Genomic DNA, 23,611 nt, shown 5'->3' with positions numbered 1-23,611 from the left:
CAGTACATCTGAGATCAAATAGATAGTAGAACTGGTAGATAAAAAGATAGAAATAATTCAGCTGGGTCTTAGGGACCTGAAAGACAATGCAAAATGCACAAACATACATATTACAGGCATCCCAGTAGGAAAAGAGAAGATAAAGGGGATAGAAGGAGTGTTGCAGGAAGTAATGGCTGAAAACTTCCCAAATCTACTGAGGGAGATGGATGTACATGTCCAGGAAGCCCAACACACCCCAAACACCATAAATCCCAAAAGGCCAACCCCAAGACATATACTTGTCAAATTATCCAATGCTCAAGACAAAGAGAAAATTCTAAAATCAGCAAGAGAAAAGAAAACCATCACATACAAGGGAGGTTCCATAATATTAAGTCCTGATTTCTCATCTGAAACCATGGAGGCAAGAAGGCAGTGGTACTAAAAGAAAAAAATTTCAAACCAAGTATACTCTATCCAGCAAAACTAGCATTCAAAAATGATGGAGAGTTCAAAATATTCACAGATAAACAGAAATTGAAAGAACCTGTCAACAAGAACCCTGCCCTTTAAGAAATACTAAAGGGAGTTCTGCAGGAAGAAAGAAAAAATAGGACAGGCAGACTTGGAGGAGAATGTAAGAGCAACAAAAAAGACAAAAAGAGAAGGAAAAAAACAACAAAATATGACAAACACAAGTCAAAATAAAATATAGCTAACATAAATAATTCCTTGAAAGTAATAACACTGAATGTCAACGGATTAAACTCTCCTGTCAAAAGATTCAGACTGGGAGATTGGATAAGGAAATATGACCCATATATATGCTGTCTACAAGAAACACATCTTAGACCCAGGGATTCCAGGAGGTTGAAAATGAATGTCTGGAAAAGAATCTTACAACAAACAACCAAAAAAAGGGAGGAGTAGCTATATTAATATCAGACAAAATAGACCTTCAATGCAAAACTATTGTGAGAGACAAAGAAGTATACTACATATTAGTGAAAGGGATAAGCATTCAAGAAGAACAAACAATCACAAATATTTATGCTACTAATAAGAGCACCTCCAGATACATGAGGCAAACACTGGAAAACTAAGTGAAAGAATAGATGCCTCTACAATTATAGTGGGAGACTTTAATACACCACTATCAACTCTGGACAGAACATCTCAAAAGGGAATCAATAAAGAAAGAAAAACTTTGAACAGTATATTAGAGGAGCTGGACCTAATCGACATATACAGATCATTACACCTGAATACAACAGGATATACATTTTTCTCAAGTGCATATGGATCATTCTCCAAGATAGACGATATGTTAGGTCACAAAGAAAGACTCAATGAATTCAGAAAGATTGAAATCATACAAAATAATATCTCGGACCACAGTGGAGTGAACCTGGAAATCTGCAAGGGACAGAGGCCCAGATTTCACACCAATATATGGAAATTAAACAGCACACTCTTAGAAAAACAGTGGGTCAAAGAGGAAATCTCGAAAGAAATCAATAACTACCTTGAAACTAAGGAAAATTGATAACACAACATACCAAAATTTATGGGATGCAGCAAAAGCAGTATCAAGAGTGAAATTTATAGCCATAAATTCATACATCAAAAATGAAGAAAGACCAAAATTCAAGAACTAACTGCACATTTGCAGGAATTATTAAAAAAAAAAAAACCAATTAACCACACAGGAAGAAGAAAGATTGAAATGATAAATAAGACCAAGAGCTGGTTCTTTGAGAAAATCAATAAAATTGGCAAACCCTTAGCGAGACTAACAAAGAAAAAAAGAGAGAAGATGCAAAAACACAAAATAAGAAATGAAAAAGGAGATATCACCACTGACCCCACAGAAATAAAGACTATCATAAGAGGATACTTTGAAAAATGATATTCCAACAAAAACAACAATTCAGAGGAAATGGACAAATTCTGAGAAACACATAAGCAGCCTATAAATGATGAAAGAAGAAATTGATGATCTCAACAATCCAATCACAAATAGAGATATACTCAGTCTTTAAAAACCTCCCAACTAAGAAGAGCCCAGGGCCAGATAGTTTCACAGGTGAATTCTACAAAACATTCCAGAAAGAACTAACACAAATCCTGGTAAAACCCTTCCAAAAAATCAAAACAGAAGGACCATTACCTAACTCATTCTATGATGTCAACATTACCCTAGTACCAAAGCCAAAAAAAAGACACCACAAGAAAGGAAAATTACAGACCAATCTCTCTAATGAACCTAGATTCAAAAATCCTCAATAAAATACTTGCTAACAATATTCAACAATAAGCGAATTATACACCATGACAAAGTGAGATTAATTCCAGGTATGTAAGGATGGTTGAACATAAGAAAATCAAACAATGTAATACACCATATAAACAGATTGAAGGGAAAAAGTCACATGATTGTATCTATAGATGCAGAAAAAGCATTTGACAAAATACAGCCCCATTTCTTGTTAAAAACACTGTCAAAGGTTGGAATACAAGGAAATTTTCTGAACTTGATAAGGAGTATATATGAAAAACTGATAGTCAACATCATCTAGAGTGGTGAAATCCTAAAATCTTTCCCTCTGAGATCAGGAACAAGACAAGGATGCCCACTCTCACCTCTTTTCTTTAACATTGACTTAGAAGTACTTGCTCAAGCACTGAGGCAAGAACCAGATATAAAAGGCATTCAAATTGGAAAGGAAGAAGTCAAAATTTCATTATTTGCACATGACATGATCCTATACATAGAAAACCTTGAGAGGTCTACAACAAACTTCTAGAATTCATAAATGAGTTTAGTAAAGTCTCAGGTTATGAGATCAATGTGCAAAATTCAGTAGCATTTCTGTACACCAATAACGAGCAAGCTCAGGAGGAAATCAAGAAACAAATACCATTTACAATAGTCAATAAAAATATCAAATACCTAGGAATAAATTTAACTAAAGATGTAAAAAACTTATACACACAGAACTACAAAACATTGTTCAAGGAAATCAAAGAAGAACTAAATAAATGGAAGGATATTCCCTGTTCATGGATAGGAAGACTAAATATTATTAAGATATATATCCTTCCAAAACTAATCTACACATTCAAAGCAATCCCAATAAAAATCAACACAGCATTCTTTAAGGAACTAGGAAAACTAGCTATGAAATTTATTTGGAAAGGAAAGAGGCCCCAAATAGCCAGAGATATATTGAAAAAGAAAAACGAAATTGAAGGAATCACACTACCTGACTTCAAAATATACTACAAAGCTACAGTAGTGAAAACACCATGGTATTGGCACAAGGAGAGGTGCACAGACCAATGAAACTGAATTGAGAGTTCTGATATAAATCCTCATATAAATAGTCATACAATACTTGACAAAGCCACCAAACTCTCTTAACTGATAGAGAGTGGCCTATTCAACAAATGGTGCCTGGAGCACTGGATATCCATATGTAAAAGAATGAAAGAGTATTGCCATCTCACACCTTGTACAAAAATCAACTCAATTTGATCAAAGACCTAAATATAACATCCAAGACCATAATGACTTTGGAAAGCAATGTAGGGAAGCATACACAAGAACTTGTAATAGGAAATGGCTTCGTGGACGGCACACCAAAAGCAGGAGCAGCAAAAGAACAAATAGATAAATGGGACTTCCTCAAAATTCAAGCCTTCTGCACCTCAAAGGAGTTTGTCAAGAAAGTGAAAAGAGAGCCTACACAATGGGAGAAAATATTTGGTAAACATATATCTGATAGGAGACTTATGATTTGCATATATAAAGAACTCCTATATCTTGAAAATAAAAAGACAACCCATTTAAAAAATGGGAAAAAGATTTAAAGACACTTCTCCACAGAAGAAATATAAATGACCAAAAACACATGAAAAATGCTCCAAATCTCTAGCTATCAGGCAAATGCAAATCAAAACTACAATGAGATACCATCTTACTCCTAGAATATTGGCAGCTATGAAAAAAACAGAAGAATACAAATGCTGGAGGGGATGTGAAGAAATGGGAACACTCATCCACTGCTCGTGGGAATGCAGGAGGTTCCAATCATTCTGGAGGACAGTTTGGCAGTTTCTCAAAAAACTAACCATAGATTTACCATATGACCCAGCAATACCACTGCTGGGTATGTATGCAGCAGAAATGAAAACAAGGACACGAACGATATATGCACACCAATGTTCATAGCAGCATTGTTCACTATCGCCAAAAGTTGGAATCAACCCAAATGCCCATCAACAGATGAGTGGATCAATAAAATGTGGTATATACATACAATGGAATACTACTCGGCTTTAAGAACAAATACACTACAAACACACGTGATAACATGGATGAATCTTGAGAACCTTATGTTGAGTGAAGCAACCCAGGCATTGAAGGACAAATACTACATGACCTCAATGATATGAAAAAAGCAAGCTGCCTCAGAGAGCTAGAGACTGGAAGATAGGCTTACAGGAAATCGGGGGGTGGAGGAAGGATGTGAGCTGACGTCTGCAGGGGTGGAATCTATGATGAGCTGGTGGTAAGTATGAGCAAAAAGAAGAGATAAAATGGGGGCAAGGAGTTGCCTTTGGGTGGGGCTTTGCGGGTTTGAGGGGGGCTGGGGATGGGTGGATGGGTAATATTGTCCAAAAAATTGGGGTGAGGGAGGGGCACCCTACGAACATAGGAGATTGTCAGGTATTGGTTGAGAGTAAAATGCTGAGAAAAACGTATCAAAATATAATTAGGAGGATTACATGTTTTGGATGCTCGGAGGGGATGTTCTGACACAGAACGGACTCCTGGGGAATCTCTGAATGCTCATTTTGCCAGGGTGGGTTGTACCATTGGGTAGAGACCCAAGTAGTGAGAGTGGCGGTGGATCCACATCCTGGGGAGGACTAATGCCCTCAAATAGAGGGAACTGTATCTCTTGAGAGAAAGAGTGGCTCCTAGGGCATTAGGGCAGTTGAGCAAGTCAGGCCCTGAACACCGTTGCAAGTATCTCTCAATGTGGCTCCTCGGGAAATGGAGATTGGTTGTCACTGTGGGCCCCAAGGGGAGGGGAAAATGGATATTGAATAGATGGAACCAAGGTAAATGTGGGGGCAAGAGAGGAGTTTCATGAGAGTACACAAGGATGGATATAAAACATATAATATTACACCAAAACCATATAGGGGATGACAGACTAATAATGTAAACCGTAATGTAAAACATAGGATAACTAAAAAAATTTGGAAAACTGTATATCCTAAAGTATGGACCACAATGTAAGCACAGATGTCACCTTGTTTGAAAGCTATTGTCTTGGAGTCTGCACATCATTTTTAGTAAATTTAATATGAATAAGTTAAAAGATTATCACTGTGGAAGTGAAAAGGTTTTATGGTGGATGTGTGGGAGTACTGTATATTGTATATATGAGTTATTGTGATCTAAAGCTCTTGTGAAGAGAAGCTCAATCATTAGGGAAAAAGAAAAGAAAAAGATAGGATGTAGAATTTTTCCAAATCAATATGTATTCTATATCTAACCTTTAAACTCATCACTATATTCCATTTTACTAGTAAGGGAACCTGACATTATATTGGGCTTCACTTTTCAGGAAGTTTTGGATCACAGAGTGGTTCAACAGTGGCAGTGGAGGAATACTGGTATGGGATGTTATTGACAGGCAATATATGGTTGACAGGGAGTTATACAGGGCATGTGTCGAGGGTGCATGGAAATGTTTGCATATACTCATAGTGGAAACAATTAAAAACAACAGCTGGGGGGGTACTGGGTTCCTGGCTGGGGCAGGGGGGGGGCCTCTGTCGTGGTCCCTAGGGAAGCAGCGGCAGTCCCCCAGGTGCAATGGTAAGGACCAGGAAGGAATGAGGGTCCAACAGTGAGCCCCTGATATGAATGACTATGCTTGTGAGCCTATATGCCTGAAATAAGAACAAGGCCTAGAGCAGCACTGTGCCTGAAAGTACTCTCCTGACTGCCTCCATGTTACTCAAATGTGACCAGTCTTGAAGCCAAACTCAACACGTAAATGCAATGCCTTCCCCCCAGCATGGGACATGACACCCAGGGATCAGCCTCCCTGGCACCGAGGGATCACTACCAAGTACCAGCTGATGACATAACTAGAAAATGACCTTAAATTAAAGGTTCAATATGGACCAGCAGAATATCCCTGTCTACATATAATAACAGGAGTTAAAAATGCTGTTTGACCTAAAGTAAGGGGGAAATGGAAAGGACAAATGAGTTCATATGGCTATGATTTTCTAAAAAAGAGTCTGGAGGTTGTCAGAAGGATTGCCCTTATGCACACCTGAGCAGAGTCTCAGAGACAGATAAAGTGTATACAACCCCAGATATTGGTCCTTTTGAGGGCTAAAGAGACCCACAGGTTCTATGGTCATGGCAGATGGGGTTCACTGCCATGCCAGTTGGCCCTTTTTGGAGCTGGTGTTTCTGTGTGATGGAGCTGGACTCAGATGTGATGTCTTTTCACAAGACTTTCATTCTACTTTACTGGAATTGTAGTTGGTGCTGGGGCTTAAGATATATCTAGGGGATTTGAATCTCTGGACTGACAATATGATAGCCAGGCCCTGACCTCAACAGACTTCAGTTCCTACAGTCTGATTTATTGGACTTACCCCACTCAGCTAACATGGAGTTGAAGAATGTCAACCACCACACCATGGAGCCTAGAGTGCCTACAACTGAAAGCAGGAGGATTGCATCCAATATCCATGTGGAATCTAAGCCCCCTCTTGACATAGATGTGGAATGGACACAACCAAGCCAAGGTCCACAGGAAGGAGGAATACAGTAAGGATCAGAGTGGACTTAATGATATTCTATTCATGAATTATTGTGGTTAATATTCCAGAAAATGTGACATTGATGTGGAAAAAGTGGCCATGGTGGCTGCTGGGAGCGGGGAATGGGAGGAAGAGAAGAGATGTGGAGGCATTCTCGAGACTTGGAGTTGTTTGAGTGGTGCCCCAGTGACAATTGTCGGATGCTGTGTGTCCTCCCATGGCCCACTGGATGGAATGTGGGAAAGTGTGGGCTATGGTGTGGAACACAGGACATGGGGTGCAGCGATGCCCAGAGATGTATTCACCAGATGCAATGGATGTGACATGATGATGGGTAGAGTGTTATTATGGGGGGAGTGGTGGGTTGGGGGTGGTGGGGGAGAATGGGGACCTCATATTTTTTTAATGTAATATCTTTTTAAAAAATGAATAAATGGAGTAGAATTTGAAAAAAAAATAATAGCTAAAAAAAACACAAAAACACTTTATATAAGGAATCCTTTACAAAAGCAACTTTACTCATTTCCAAAATATATTTATCAGAAGCACAGATATTACAAATTGCCCAAGGTAATAATGATTTAGAGGCATACAAGAATGAGGTCTTGGGGCCCTAGTCCTCAGTTGTAACTCAATATTTATTCATGCTTCACATTGAAGATAATAAAATTTCCACTTTTACGTATGAGAAACAATTTTTTAGGCTATATGTTTTCAAATTTTTATTATGTAATACCTGATGACAACAAAAATTATAAAGGAAATGTTCAGTCTAAACTGTATAAGGACAAGGACTCTTCATACCTAATTTAAAATAAAATTCCTTGTTTAAAAAAAAAAAAGAGGGGACTTCCTCATGTCAACAGGCTCAACATGGTCGCTTTTTTGTGAAGCAGATCTACACACCCTAAGCATGCTGTGGGCTTTCCTCAAAGCTCTCACCATCCTTCCCTTGCTCCACGTCAGCAGGCGTTATTAGTCTCGAACTTAGTTAATTTAATTTGTTTACTTTTGTCTGTTTCCCCACCAGACTCTAACGAGTGAGAAGTTCTGCTCCACCTTTGGTTTTCCATCACCTGCATGAGTCCAGCCACATATTAGATGCTCAGGAATTTTTGCTCAGAGTTTCCCACCCATATCCACCAAGTCGCAAGGCCATCATGGTGCACTGTGGTACTTACCTACAATCCCTGGTTGCAGCTCATCCAGAAGGAGAGTTGGTGTCATGGCCAACGTCACAATGTGGGGCAGCACAGTGGGCCAGGACAAGGAGATTTAGTAATTAGAAAACCAAAAACAAAGTCAGGTGCTGGGTGGTGGGGGCAGGCTTGAAATAGAGTCCATGATGGGTCATGGTGAGCAGTTAGGGATTAAAATCAATTGCCCTGAGAGATTACTGAGGACCTTTCTGCATTTGACACAGGGTAGAGCTTTCGTGCAATAGGAAACAAGCTGGGAAGGCAGCCGTGATCCATCCTTTAGTCTTGCTAGGAAGAGAAGAAGGAACTCTCCTTTACTGACTCTGGAAAGATGTGCAGAAAAGTAGAGAAAAGAAAGAAAAAGGAAAAAAATTAAAAAGGAAAAAAACCTCAGCAACAACAATAAAAAGAAAGATGTGCAGAGGCTTTGCTTCTAATTATATCACACCTTCCCTCTGTGCCTAGGGTCTCAACACAATATTGGCAGTGAGGATATTAAGCTCCAAGAAATTATGTAATTTGCAAAGACTTAGTGTACCTGGTGGGTGAAAGAGGAAGAGCTCAAGTTCATATCTCTTCAATGTCCTATACAAATCTTCATATTCTTATCCCTAAAATGGGATCAGGATGAGTCTGCAATTTTCTGAGGAATTCTGTGAAGTTTCTACCAGAAACTGCTGTATTTAGGCAGCTCACAAAACCACTCTCCATATCACCAAAAGTCATGAGGTAGCAAATGCTTGTCATTGCAGGGAACTCTAACAGCTGCTACCCAAACCACACATTTTCACTACCTACGTGCTCTAGGGCTGGTCACTGAACAACCTCTCTGTGCCTCTTAAAATGGAGGTATTACCTCCCAGGTAGAGCTGTGATGATAATGAAGCAAGCAATGTATACTGCAGTTAGCCTAGGTTCTGGCCCAAGGTAGGCATTTGGTAAATGTTAGTAATTGTAATATGTTGTAAATAGTGATAGCTAAAGTAAAAATTGCCTTCTTATGTAGGTGTGCACTGGGGGCTGGGGGAGGGCAGAAAAGGGGAAGCATACCAGGAGAGAGAGGTAAGCAGGAAGAGCTGTTGGAACCTGGCTTTCCCAGGTAGAGTTGAAAAGTGTTTCACGTCTGTCACTGCCTTTGACCCTCCAAACAAGCAGAAAGAGGTGAAATGACTTTTCTGAGCCCATCCAACTAGCGAGGGGAAGGATGGACTCTAAGATAGACATGCGGCCTTTTTTGCACATCGTCACCTCACCTACTGATTCAGCCTCCTGCCTCTTCTTGCAAACTCTGTTCTGAAGAAACCACTGAACTTGCTCCACATGGCCATCTATGTGGGTTGTTGAACAGACAGCACTGAAGGTGACTTCCTGTCTGACCTCAGAAAGCAGAGAGGGACATCAATGTGCTTGTCAAGTACTGGATCTCAAGTAGATCTGAAGTTAGCCATCTGATGTCATGGCTTTCCTCCAGCCATAGATCGAGCTTCTTGGGCCATCAAGAAGTGATGATTTCTGGACAATGGCTTTTGGAGTGGGGGAAGTTTTTGTTTCCATCAACAGAGATTTTCTCATACTCAATTTTTCTAGTTCCTAGACTAGAAGCTGGGTCGCCAAGGACAGTTAGGAGAAGAAAGGTTGGTTGAAGTCAGCAGAAGTTATCCCTGTAGGACAATCAGAATCAAATGGTAGAGCAGGAACTAGGACCTTACCTTTCAGTACTGTTGGCAGTGCAGGCAGCAGGAAGGTGGGGATTGGTGGTGCCCACCGGGGATCGTTTTCCCATCAAAGGTCCAGAGAGAACAGGAAACAAATGGAGTGATCTCTGTACCCCTTTGCATCCCATAGGGCCTGGGATAGGCTAGAACTGGGAGGCAGAGCTCTGACCCAGTCTAAGGGGCCCTCTGGAGACACATTTTTTCCCATAAGATTGAATCCCTGGTGGTGCTGGTTGTTTGGGGAAACCAAAACCACCCCCGTCCACCCAAGTTTGTGAATATTAGCAGAAGGAGGGTTTCCATAACAACGGATGGTGAACTCCATTTCTCATCCGGAGACCGGGACACCTAATTTTTGGAAAAGATGGCGGTTTATTCACTCTGCACCCTACTTTTCTCATCTAAAATCCACCCTCAAGTCCACCAGCTCCACCCAGGTGTGCATTCTGGAGCAGAGGTTCCTAACTCGTGTTGGGTCTCTGGTCTCGCTGAAAATCCGACCAAAGCACAGGACTCTCTATTCCCAGAAGAGCACACAGGGTCTCACTTCCTTTCTCCCCCACATCCCGTTTTCCACGTGATCACAGCATTCATTGAATTCCTAAAGTCCACCTAGGAGTCCTCAGGTTCTAGTTAAAGAGCAAGTGTTTGACTAAGTCTCTCTGACTCTCTCCCAGGTTAAACGTGGGGGTCAGGAGATTCGCTCTCCCTTTTTCCCCCTTCCACCTCTGGCTTGAAGTTCTCATTTGTGAGTGAGAAGGAGACGCGACTTACTTTTGCCTGGATGGGGCAGTCAGTGAGTCCATGAGGAAAACAAAATAAGGAAGAGAAGATTAGAACGAGCAGTATCCATCTGAGTTCATTTCCACATGCATCTCTTTATTCCTTCATGGAACATCTACCTGCCTACTGTGATAAGGGGAGGGATTTCATGAAAGACTGTTTTTATGCAGTTTGTCACAAAGATCAAACCACTTGATAACACTTATTGGAAAGAGTGTTGGGTACCCTTTAACCTAGCAGTATTAGAAACAAATCCTGCACATGTATAATTCCTGCATGTGTGATATTGTTGTATAAGATTATTTTTTCTTTGAAGTATAGTTTAAAAGAGCAAAATCTTGAAAACAACCTGAATGCCCATCAGTAAGTGGCTAGTTAAATAAATTATGAATGTCCAGAGAAGAGATAAAGAGAAAAAAATAAAAAGAAGAAAAAAATTATGGATATCCACACAAGAAATATTATGCAGCCATTAAAAACAATTATTAAGGACATTCTGTGTACTGACATGGAATTATCTTCAAAATATCTTCAAAATTATTAGGTGGAAAAAGCAAGGTGCATGAAGAGAAGGATATACAATAGTCTGTCTTTGTACAAAATGGAAAAAAGGAAGACTATGAATATATAAATACACATTTGCTACTACTTGCATAAATTATTTCTGGAAAGCCTTACAAGAAGCAGGTAATACTAGATGTCTTTGAGAAAGAGAGCTGGGTGGACAGGTTGGGAAGGAAATTTTTTACTGTAAAACCTTGAGAATTTTTTGAATTCTGAACTTTGGAAATGGTATTTTAAATGAAAGCAAAATATTTAAAATTAAAGGAATTTAGTATTTTAAATTGAATATTTATGTTTTCTCTTAAATATTATTAAATTTTAATGTAGTGTTTAAAATGGTTAATTTAAACATTGTTAGTAAAACCACCATTTAAATTAAAAACAATATAATATTTTAAAACAAAAAGTATAAATAATTTAAGCTTATTCAAATTATTAAATAATTTAACCATTTTATTTAGGTTTAAAATGTTCCGTTTTGAAAATAGGAAGAAGCTAGCACCAGTTAGCCTTTCAGGCATAAAGATTCCAAAGTCTTACTGAGGGCCTTATGATTTGCCAGTTCTGGTGTAGGGACTAAAAGTTTGGAAAATGTAGTCATTCATTAAAATATTATGTTTATGTTAATGTGTAACAAGGTTCTTGCTGTCATTTTTAAACAAGTTAAGAAATATTTTATACCTCATTGAGATGTAATTCACATGCCATATACTTCTGTAATTTATAGTGTACAGTTCAATGGTTTTAAATATATTTGCAGAGTTCTGCAGTAGTCACTACAATCAATTTTAGAATATTTTCATCACCTCCAGAAGAAACCCCATACCCCTTAACAGTTATCCCCCAATTCTCCCACCCACCCACCAGTCCTAGGCAACCTCTAGTCTATGTTCCATGGATCTGCCGACTTTTGACATTTCATCCAAATGGAATCATATAATTTGTTGTGTTTTGAGACTGGCTTCTTTCATTCAGCATCATGTTTTTGAGGTTCTTCATGTTATAGTGTAAATCGGTACTTCATTTCTTTTCATTGCCAAATATTATATCATTGTATGGACATGCTCCATTTTATTTAGTCATTCATCAGTTGATAGGCATTTGGGTTGTTTTCACATTTTGACTAGTGTGAATGATGGTGCTATGAACATTCCTATAAAAGTTTTTGTGTGGACACAAGTTTGCTTCTCTTGGTTATGTCATTATGACTTTGATTTGATGGTTAATGATGTTGAGCATCTTTTCATGTGCTTATTGGCTATTTTTATAAGTAAATATCTTTAAGTTTAATTTTTAAAAAATTCTAGGAAGGTAAATATCAATAGAGATAACCCACATTAGAAAAAACAAAAATAAACAGAGACTGTATATAACTCAGTGGTTGAGCACGTGTTTCCCATGTACGAAGTCCCAAGTTTAATCCCCGATACCTCCTTGAAGAAAAAAAATACAAAACACTACTCTTTGAGATCCTCAATTTTAAGAGTGGGAACGGTCCCTGAAAATGTAAAGTTTGAGAACCGCGAGCCAGAATGTGTGGGTCACAGTGTCAAATTAGTGGAGATCTTCCCACCGTTCTTTCTTCCTCACAAAAGCCCTGCCCCTCTCCCAATGAAGGAGGGAAGTCCTTTTGGTTGTGAGTGTGAGTGTGGGTTACTTGTCCTAGTCATGCCTTGTCCCAAGGCCACAGCCTGTGTCCCAGATCTCGCCCCCACCCTTCTCCACAACTCCCAGATCCAAAGGGGTCTGAGAGGAGCTAATTATAGGAATTCAAACTTGGGGTGTCTGCAGTCTTACTTTTTTCTTGCAGTTCATGCAACTGGAGATATCAGCCATCCAGGTCCCAACAGGAGCAGGGGGAAAAGGAGAGAATCAGCATTAGACTCAAGTCACCACAATCACCAAGGAGACCAGAGCCAAACACCAATAGAGACCAGCTGCTCCATCCACTGATAAAGTCACTCAGGTACATCCATCCTTCCATCTTCCATCCATCCTTCCATCTGTCCATCCATCCATCCATCTATCCAGTTAACATTCACTTGGTCCACAAACTGGACACTGGCCTGTGCTTGGTGGCAGGGGCACAATTACCTCAAACATACCCCAAAAAGAATATGCCGTCATCACTGTCTTAACAAAAAATAATCTGGCAATAAAACAAAGATTTATGCATTCACACTGATATAAATAATTGAAAAAATAAATTGGGAGATAGGTTCCACAAAATCTAGGAAAAGAGTATGGATTACACTGGACTTACTGATGTTCTGCTACAGAACTATTGTGATTAGTAATGGAAGGAATTGTAGCATTGATGCAGAGAAAGTGGCCATGGTAGCAGCTGAGGGCAGGGAGTGGGAAGAAGAGAAGTGATGTGGGGGCATTTTCAGGACTTGGATTTGTGCTGGGTGGTACAGAAGAGACTGATGCTGGGCATTGTATATCCTGCCATGGCCCACAGGGTGGACTGGGGGAGAGGTGTAAACTACAGTGTAAACATTATGTGGTGCTGCGGTGCTCCAGGGTGTATTCACCAAATGCAATGAATGTCCCACGATGATGAAGGAGGTTGGTGATGTGGAAGGAGTGATGTGGGGGGTGGGTACATGGGGACCTCATAATTTTTAATGTAACATTTCAAAAAATTAAAAAAAGAGAAAAAAAAAGAATAAAAAGAATTTGGGAGAAAGTTCAGTTCTTCCTTACAGAAGAGTTCCAATTAATACACGTAGAAGGAAAAAAGGTAATGGGAAATCACCATTGGGCCAACACTACAGAAATAATTTTTGTAGTCAAGTGCCACAGATAGATACTGAAATTAGTGGGCAAAATTTTTATGAAGAAGCAGGATATTTGCACAGTCTCCAAGTATTTCCTCCAGGATGTTTATTAATGACAAAAAGGGAAATATTAACTTTACATTGGAGAGACTTGGCAAGTATGACCTTAACTGAGTGATCAGGATGGTCATGGTGATGAATAAGACAAATCAGTATCATATAGTCCCTAATACAATGGGCTGAGAAAGACATGACACCACTTATGTGGGATTCTTGACAAAAGGCACGACCTCACACTCATCATGAGAGAAAGTCAGACCAACCCAAATTGAGAACCTTCTGCAAAATAACTGACCAGTGCTCTTTGTGCCAAATTCTTGAAGGTAAGGAAAGAATGGGGCCTATCACAGATTAGAGAACACTAAGACAGCTCAGTGAGATGTAGGATCCTGGGTTGAAATTTGGAATAGAAAATATCATCAGTGTAAAAATGGGAAATCCAAATAAGTCTGTAGCTTAGCTCATTGTTTTGTGCTGATGTTAATGTCTTGGTTTTGAATGATAGTTATCTGGATATATAAAAATATTGATGTAAGGGGAAAGTGAAGGCTATTTGGGAACTCTATGTTTGCAACTTTGCTGTAAGTCTAAGAGTAGTTTTTAAAGGTTTTTAAAAAATCAATTAGGTATCAGAAGTGGCTCTGTGGTTGAGTGCCTGCTTCCTGTATACGAGGACATGGGTTTAATCCCCATTACCTCTTTAAAAGAAAGAAAGTGAATTGCTCTACTAAGCTTTCCCACTTCAGTTAGGGTGACAGTCTCAATCACCCAGTTGCTCAGATTTAAAAGAAATGGGGATTTTTCTTCCTTTTTGTCCTTCTCTAACCACATGCATCCCCTCCATCTCTCAGTCCTGTTGACTCTTGCCATAATGTCTCACACCATCCCACATAGCCCGGTCTTCCACTGCCACTGGCCTCCTCAATGGCTGTGTTTCCTCTCTTCCTCTTACCTAGTCATTCTTCACCAGAGGCAATGCTGAGTGTTTGACCACACACTCACACACCTCTAAAATGTCATGCCCTTGCTGAAAACCTTTAACAGTTTCCTAGTTTCCTTTTACGCTATGATAACATCCAGAATTCTTAATGGCACCAACAAGGGTTGGTCTCTTCTGGCTCATTGCTCTCTGTTCTTACTCCTACAATCCCCACCTCCCATCCCCAGCATCCATTCACCATGGTGGACGTGCCAGCTCCTCTCATATCCTTGCAGAGACTCAGTGACTTTCAGCCCCATGTCCTTGGCATGAATGGTCTCCTTTGCCTGGAACAGTTCCTCATCCTCACTCTTTACCTGGCTAACTCCTGCTCACCTCTGAAGGCTCTCCTCAAATGTCACTTATCCAGAAGGCCTTTCTCTGAACCCCCAAGCTAGGATGTGTGTGCTTGTTGAATATGGACTTCCATGAAGAAGGGCAATGCCTGTCTTTTCCAAACCTGGATTCCCAGCATGAAGCACATGGGACAAACAAGGGACTCAGTAGGCCTTGTGGATTGCCTGTGGACTGAACGGGACACTCGCTCACATATTGTTTCCAGTATGCCTCCATGGTAAACATCCAAAATCCACCAGAACCCACTAATTATAACTATACTCTCTCTCAGCCATGGCAGAGATGCAACCTCACTGACAACATGGCAAATCCTTTGGCACTGGGATTCTTGAAACCCCCACAGTGCTGATGGGGCAGCAAGGCTAACTGAGGCATTATCAACCCCCAAATCAGAGAATCTGCAACAAAACCGGGGTGGGGGCACCAGTCTGTCTCCAAGGGCACAGACCTTGGTCCCCAGGACTCATCCACCTTCACCCCCAAGGCAAAGGGAACTGGGAACATCTGAATCTGGAGCCAGGGAGTCTCCTTAGACTGCAGGAGGTCCCATCTAAAGCCAACCCACAGGTTCCTCCCCATCCAAGAAAAGCAGGGGAGAGCAGGGGATAGAGGTCTGTCTTCTCAGGGAATACAGGCCTCTGCTAGACACAGGAAAAGGAGAATCAACAGGGACATCTTCAGGAAAGGCTCTGGCCCCAGCATAGCAGGGCCGGGCTGGGGTAGGATACTCTCCATCAAGGACAAGCAGGACTCTGGTCTCCCACCATCCTCCCAGACCCATGGCAGGGCTGTGCAAAAGAATATGAGGGAGAGATTCAGACCAAGGGCCATCATTGCCAACCCCTAATTAGTGTTCTTGAAGTTGTTCTGTCTATTGTACCTATGTGGTAGAAATCATAGATAATGATGTGCTCTTCCCAACTCCATTTTCTGTGGCATCACAGTAGCTTGATGCAAGCCAGTGGGATTATTTATAACACAGAAATTGGTAAACACTGCACATCAGGAATTTTTTTCTCCCAAAAGCTCTTGGTTAAACATTTACCAGCAGAGGATTGATTAGCCCCCATAGCAGCCATTCTATCTGTTCTATTTGTACAACCTCTCATTTTGTTACCAATTGCCACCCACACTCCTTTGTATCCCTCAGAGCTGAAGAGAGATTGGATAATCTATGCACATCACTATTCTTGTTTTAGAGAACCTGGAAGTGGTACCATGTAGTTGCTTTCTAAAGATCTTTTTAAGTGAGGTGACATCATATTGAAACCTAGCTTGACAAGATGGCAGCTGAACCACCTAGGAAAGATTATTTAGCATTACTGATTCTCAGTTCTTTTTTTTTTTAAGATTTATTTTCTTGATTTCTCCCCCCACACACATACCATATCCCCCCATTGTCTGCTCTCTGTGTCCATTCACTGAGGACGGAACTGTTGGACACAAAGAAACCAGAACCTGATACCAGAAATTCCAAGCCTCTAGAAAACAAGCTCTCTGATGAAAGTGCTCCTTTAGAGGACTTAACTAAACTCTGAACTTGTAAATCAGGATGGAAGATGCAGTTATGTCAGAAAGACTTGTGGAAAGTCTTACTGTCTGATGGCTTGGACACCTGCTCCTCCCTGCTAAACCAACAGATTTTTAAGAGAGCTATATGAACAAAACCACTGTCAGCCTGGAATAAAAGGGACATGGAAAGGAGAGAATGAAGGGGAAAGGATGTCAAGAGGAAAACCATGGAGGTTGAGATCTGGAATTAGGATATCACCTTGGGCCAGGAGAAGAACCCTACCCAAGTGTACAAACAGGTGAATTTAACCCAGCAGTTGAAGAGGGTGTATGTTCCTGCCCAATGTTCTGTGAGAGTTTTGCCACTCCAGGGTACAGACAGGGTGGAACACATTCCCCAAGGTTTATGGCAGTTAACATCAACACCCCACAGGTCTGAGAGTGGTTGAGCTGCCCCCATAGATTAAGGAAGGCCAGCTGGTCAACTTGTTGATCTGAGTTGAGTCTGTATGCCTAAGGTTAGGGGAAATGTTGTCTTCACATCACTGTACTAGAGAGGTTAAGAGTCTAACCCAAAGTTTGGGTAAGATGTGTTAATCACCCCAACACTCTTGGAGGGGTTGAGGTCTGGAGCTTGGTTTATAGTCAGATGCTTGATGAGGGTGGAACCAAGAAAATGGCCATTCGGCAAGCATGTGTAAAGGGTGTGTCAGAGTGATGGACCTGAAGGGTATCGGGAATGAAAGACAAAGAGAGATTGGGATCAGGGGTTCTGAGAGCATTGATTTCTCAAGCTCATCAGACAAGTTTATTAATATCAGGGGCTTCTTTATATATTCCAAGCAACTGTGAGAACCAGCAACTATTCTAGCTAACTATTCCCATAACTTCATTAATGAAAACACAGTGCACAGTGGATAAGAGAGTAACTAAAGTCTAAGATGTTCTATTATGTTATTGAAGCAAGTATACTCATAAATCTTGTTGCCCAGGTTACTTGAGATATCAAGTCTGGGTACTGCTGGAATGTTGTGTTTCACAGAGAGATTAGCCACCTGCATGTACATCTCCAGGGACAGCATGACCCAGCGGTCAGAAAGTAGCTTGCTACCATGGAAACAACATGCCTTTGTTTCCCACATTTCCCCCTTTTTGTTTTAGTCAGGGTGACTGTGCCTGTCTTAGGTTGCCCTCCTCTGAGAGTCTTACCCGTCATTGACTACCAGCCAAGCGCTCTGACCATGGGGAATTATATCTGGGTTTTAGCAAGTACCAAATTATTAGCTTGTCCCATCGCGTCAACATGGTGCAGTCTTTGGCATATTTCTCATCCCAGACAAGCAACCACAATAAGCAGCAAGATTAATACACAAAGTCCTATTCCTAATGCTGATAAAAAATTCTGAGACTTCCACCAATCTACTGGATTAAATTTATTAATATGAGAAATTAAATCATTAAAGATATCCTTATCTTCAGCTACATAAATCTGATTATGAGACATTTCTAATATCTTTTTCTGTAATTCTTCTATTTCTAATGACATATTACCTTTATGACCTATTGAATGATTTTTAATTTTTTCCTAATCAAATGTAGAATTATTATAAGCAAGTGGAGTAATACAAAAGTTACTTTCATTCCAATCACATTTCAATCCCCTTACATTTAAATTATACAATTGATCTCCAATATGCAAAACAGCTGATTCTAAATTATTAACTCTACTGTTTAATTCTCCATCAATATATTCTTGACTATGCCATAAGTCACTAGCATTCTTATGCCATTCATGCATGTATTGTTGAGTCTGCACCGTCTCATGCAAGGCCATGATAGCTATAGTGGCAGCTGCAATGACACCAATCAGTCCTAAGATGCCAGCTATTATCAGTCCCACAAATCACTTCGAGCACTTCAGGATTTCTCAAGCCATATGGAACAGCAGTTGACTCTCAGGTGACGATTGCCAAATTCGGTTCAGTCACACTGGAATCCACACTCCCCACCACCTTCAAGCCATTGTAATGAAATCTCCATTCTGTAAAATATTCTTAGACAAATAAGTATGCAAGGCCCCAGTTTTATAAAATAGAACTTTCTTGGTTATAGTTAATTTTCCAACCACAAACACATAAGGATCTCTTACACATGCCTGAAGTTGATGAATTTGATTTAAATGCAGATATTGACCATTCTTACTATTATTCCCAATCCATTCTATAGTAGGAGCTATTTCTAGAAAAACTTTCCATAAGTTCTTTTGAATATGTATAGATGTAATATTACACCATGGAGTAGGTATCCATTTTCCTATATATTTCCAATCACTATTATTTTTAGTAAAGATTATTTTTTCATCATGATTTAAGGATTCATGAAATGGATATTGCATATTAATAATTTGCTGTCCTTTACTATTTAGACCATAACAAATAAATCTGTCATTATATGGAGAGGGACTCCCCATTGGGGCACTCTCCCACACTATTCCATAGGAATCATTAAAAACAACAGATCCTCTTCCCATATGGCACTCTTGCCATCCTTCTTTATCCCTACTTTCTTTTTGTGGACAATCATAAGTAGGATTTTTAGTCATGATTAAATCATAAGAGGGAAATAAAGTCACAATAAACTGAGTATTATTATTTTTGAAGATAGTTATGGCCCGATTTTTAACATACATACAGGAAGGATGGTTACCAATGCATAAAGGTCGATAATCAAATGGTAATACCAGATTATAGATTCTTTGTCTTTCCTCACAGGGTTTAATTGGCAATCAATCATCAATTGGTCCAGGGAATATATGGGTTTTATTCAGATATATATGAAAGAATGGATCTTTCCAGGTTAACACTTTAAGTAATGGGGGGTTAGGTATATAGGCCCAAAAAGTGTAATTACCAGCAGCTTCTTCATTACTTACAATCACCATCATCAGAAGTTGCAGGAGACCCCATCTCTTCATTCCAGGGTTTAATTCTCTTTGCAGGTAGCCAAATTTGTTCTCCATTTTCTGAAATGATAAGAGCATAGCCTCACCCCCTTACTTTAATCCTGCCTTTTTTCCATTCATTGCTTAAAATATCTTTCCAGAATATTGGTTGATCTTCATTTCCTGTGTCCACTGTAGATGTCTGACATTTTCCAAAGTGACGTACTGCAGGTGTCAATGAATTATAAACATTAAGAAAATTTAAAGTAAATAAAGCATTTGCCAATTGATCTTTTGGTGTTATAAAAGCACCCTTTTTGTTTTAAAAGCATAGTTTTTAGAGTATGATGGCTGTGTTCAACTATGGCTTGACCTGTAGGATTATAAGGAATGCTGGTAACATGTTCAATACCATATTTCAAACAGAAAGATTCAAAGGATTTACTAATGTAAGAAGATCCATTATCAGTTTTAATTTTCAGAGGGCATCCCATTACAGCAAAAGCAGACTAGAGTTGTGAGTGAACATGATGAAAACGTTCACCACATTGTGCAGTAGCCCACAAAAAATGAGAGTAAGTATTAATGCAAACATGGACATATTGTAGTTTACCAAATGATGGTATGTGAGTAACATCCATCTGCCACAGCTGATTAGGAGCCAGGCCTCTGGGATTAGTCCCAGCCTGAAAAGGCACTGTAGTTAAGGGTCCACAGGTGGGACAGGTACAACTAATTTCTTGAGCTTGATGTTTTGTTAATTCAGGAAATTTATGTTTAAGTCCCTTGATATTAATTTGAGTTAATGTATGATATTTATTGGCATCCTGCAAACATCCTACTAATAAATCAGCCCTTACATTTTGTGTAGCTAGAGGACCAGGAAGGGAAGAATGAGATCGGCTATGAGTAATATACATATGGGCTGACTTCTTTGCCGAATGAGAGCTTGAAGGCCGGCAAAAAGTTGAGATAATTCATTAGTAATAAAAATATGAGCTGTTTCAATATGAGCTACAGTTAAACACACATATTCAGAATCAGAGACAATATTTAAGGGCTCTTGAAATGTTTGTAAAACCTTAATGATGGCTGAAAGCTCTGTGCATTGAGAAGATGAATAAGGAGTTTGTCAAACCTGTTCTTTTTGAGAAGTAACGTATGCTACTTTTTTATTACTATTACTATCAGTAAATACTGTACAAGATGGTTGGGCTATGCACATAGCCCTGAAAAGCACTGCAAAAGTTTATTGTTGGGTTTTTTACAGATAGAGGAATGCAGCTGGCTTGATTTGTTTAAGAAGACACTAAAGAAAGTTTTAGCAAGTTTTAAAACAAAGTGATAGCAACACAGCTGGACATTAACTTCTTGAAATAAACTAGCAGTGTCTGGGATAGCTGCATACTACAGTGTTGTTACTTTAATCTATGATAAGAGGTTGTTTTTGTGACACACACTCTTTTATAATTATTAAAACCATAATTAACCACATTGTACTTTTCTTTTTAATATTATACTGAAATATTGGTAACTTTATACACTCTTAAGCATTTATAGAAACCTTTTACTCATACAACTTTAATTAACAGAGGGTTAAAGGAAAGAAAAAACTTGTTCATTTTATAACACTTTTAAACACCTTCTATTCGACTTATAATATGTTAAATGAACTTAACTATTTAATTTTTCTTTCAAGGTAAAATAACAAATCGCTTATAATAAGTTTGGAATAAAAGGCTACTTTTCAGGATTTAGTTTTGAGAAAGCAGGTTTGAATGTTATGTTCTTTTAATAGAGATAAAATTTTTCCGTTTTTGAACACTGAGGAAATGATAAGGTTAAAGCACAAGAAGCTATTTTGATAAAACAGACTTTCTTTGTATACTGATTATTCAGGAAACTTTTACCAATACAGATTAATGATTTGAGAGGCTTTGAGAAAGAACAAAATTTTAACTTTGTATTAGTATACTACTTGATAGTAAACCTTTTAAAATTTTATAGATAGACCCATCAAATTTTATTTAACTTTAATCATAAAAATTTCTTTTCTACGAACCTTCTACATTTCTAGTATTCATTTAGGTTTTGGTCCATATTTTACTCTTTCTTAATAACCAATCATTTTATCTTAGGACAATATCATCTCCTGTTTCCTTAATAATAAAAACACATTTCATATAGCCCACATACTATGTTATCAAGCAAACTTCTTATAACATAATACCGTCAACACTAAACAAGCTTGTTAAAATAATGAACTTTACTTTAAATACTTAGTAGCATGCAATATTAGAAACAGTCCCCTAGAAGCAAGTTGTCGGGGGAGGCTGGCTGCCAATGAATTTTCCCATTATAAAATTACCTTTTATTATTATTATTAATTCAGATTTGTTTAATAATGACTTTTTGGAATTAGCCATTTAAACACTTTAATTTAAACAATGCTTCATAAGACTTTTTATAATTATTTATAACCATATAGACTATAATTATATTATTTTAAGACAAATTTTACTTTTACAGAACACATTTCTTTACTTAAAGTTACCACAATACTTTCTACAACTTGCCACATGCATTTAAGTTCCAAGAGTTTATGAAAATTAGCCATCCTACTTTAGGACAAAACACACCTTTTTGCAAAAATGTATTAAATTTCAGTTAGCATTCTCACAAACTTTTAACCTTTTTAATATTCATTTAAGTTTTACATCCTTCATATTATCCTGTGAAGAAAAATAGGTTATTCATTTCAATCTAGGCAAGAACAACTTTTTATTAAAAGACTTATAGTAATTTTGTTAATCAAGACTCACAATTTTTATCATTGTAGAGATCTTATTAGCATTTAAACTTATGTATTAATATAAGCACTTATTTAATTTTTGGCCATTTGAATAGAGCTCTTTTATAAATTTTCATTAATTTTTATTACCATCCGGAGGTATCAAAATATACACTGACATTGAACGAACAGACAAACACAGAACAATCACAACACAGTAACAGAAACATACAGTTTACAATTAACTCATAATTCTTACTTTCTTGGTATAGCTGCTTTTAAGTTCTTATTAAAGTTTCTTCTGGAATCCATGTTGCCTGTAACATGCAAGCTTGTGCTTGGAAACATTTTTATTAGTTATTAGCAATCAGTTAAGATAACTTGAGACAGACTGTTAACACACATTTTTGGATTATTACTCTGTAAGACTATACTGAGACTTGAAGTTCAGGAGTAAACTATTGATTTAGAACTTAAAATTCCTTTTTAAACCTTGATAAAAATTTTGTACTAATTTTAATATCTTGGTTAAATAAGCCCAATTAGAATTAGCATGGAAATAAAACAGAACACCAATGTTGCCATCTTTTTCTCTTTTTCCAGTTACTTAACTCTATTAACCCCCACTAGCCCACAGCTACATTGTCATGTAGACAGCAGGGGGTTTGCAGAGGTGCTGCCAGAAGAGTTTCCTTATCTTAGTTAACACTTTAACAGAGAGTTTTCTTACAAGCCTGATTTCACTAACAAGGACATCATTTAGTATCTTTGCCCATTTTAAATCTTTCAATAGTTTAAAAGTTTTTGGCTCAGGATGAAACTTGACACCCCCTTGCAAATTCTTTGTATCTGGTGGTATCACATGTAATGTTATGGGGAAAGCAGATAATAATTGTTTAACATAAGGCAAAGCATCGGCAACATCTGAAAACATTTCTAATTTAGGCTTAGTAACAGAAGGCAATTCAGTAGGTGCAGAGAGTTGTACTGGCTACATAGAAGATATTTCATTAAGACACTTCACTGAGCTTTTATTGATGAAAGGGTTAATATCAGGATGAGGGGGAAAAACATGATGGTTCCC

At 38.6% G+C, this 23,611-nt stretch overlaps 1 long non-coding RNA gene across 1 annotated transcript in view; it reads left to right on the top strand.

Moving 5' to 3' along the window:
* The window catches only part of LOC131274418 (uncharacterized), a 144,376-nt gene that overhangs the window by 47,031 nt on the left and 73,734 nt on the right, over window positions 1-23,611 (top strand). The window contains exon 2 of the long non-coding RNA XR_011646410.1: window positions 12,915-13,070. This is a non-coding gene — a long non-coding RNA (uncharacterized lncRNA). The remainder of the gene's footprint in view (window positions 1-12,914; window positions 13,071-23,611) is intronic.

This window comes from Dasypus novemcinctus, chromosome 18 (genome assembly GCF_030445035.2).
Source record: "Dasypus novemcinctus isolate mDasNov1 chromosome 18, mDasNov1.1.hap2, whole genome shotgun sequence".
Taxonomy (NCBI): domain Eukaryota; kingdom Metazoa; phylum Chordata; class Mammalia; order Cingulata; family Dasypodidae; genus Dasypus; species Dasypus novemcinctus.
The sequence above is the reverse complement of the archived record's forward strand: the minus strand, read 5'-3'. Positions and strand labels throughout refer to the sequence as shown.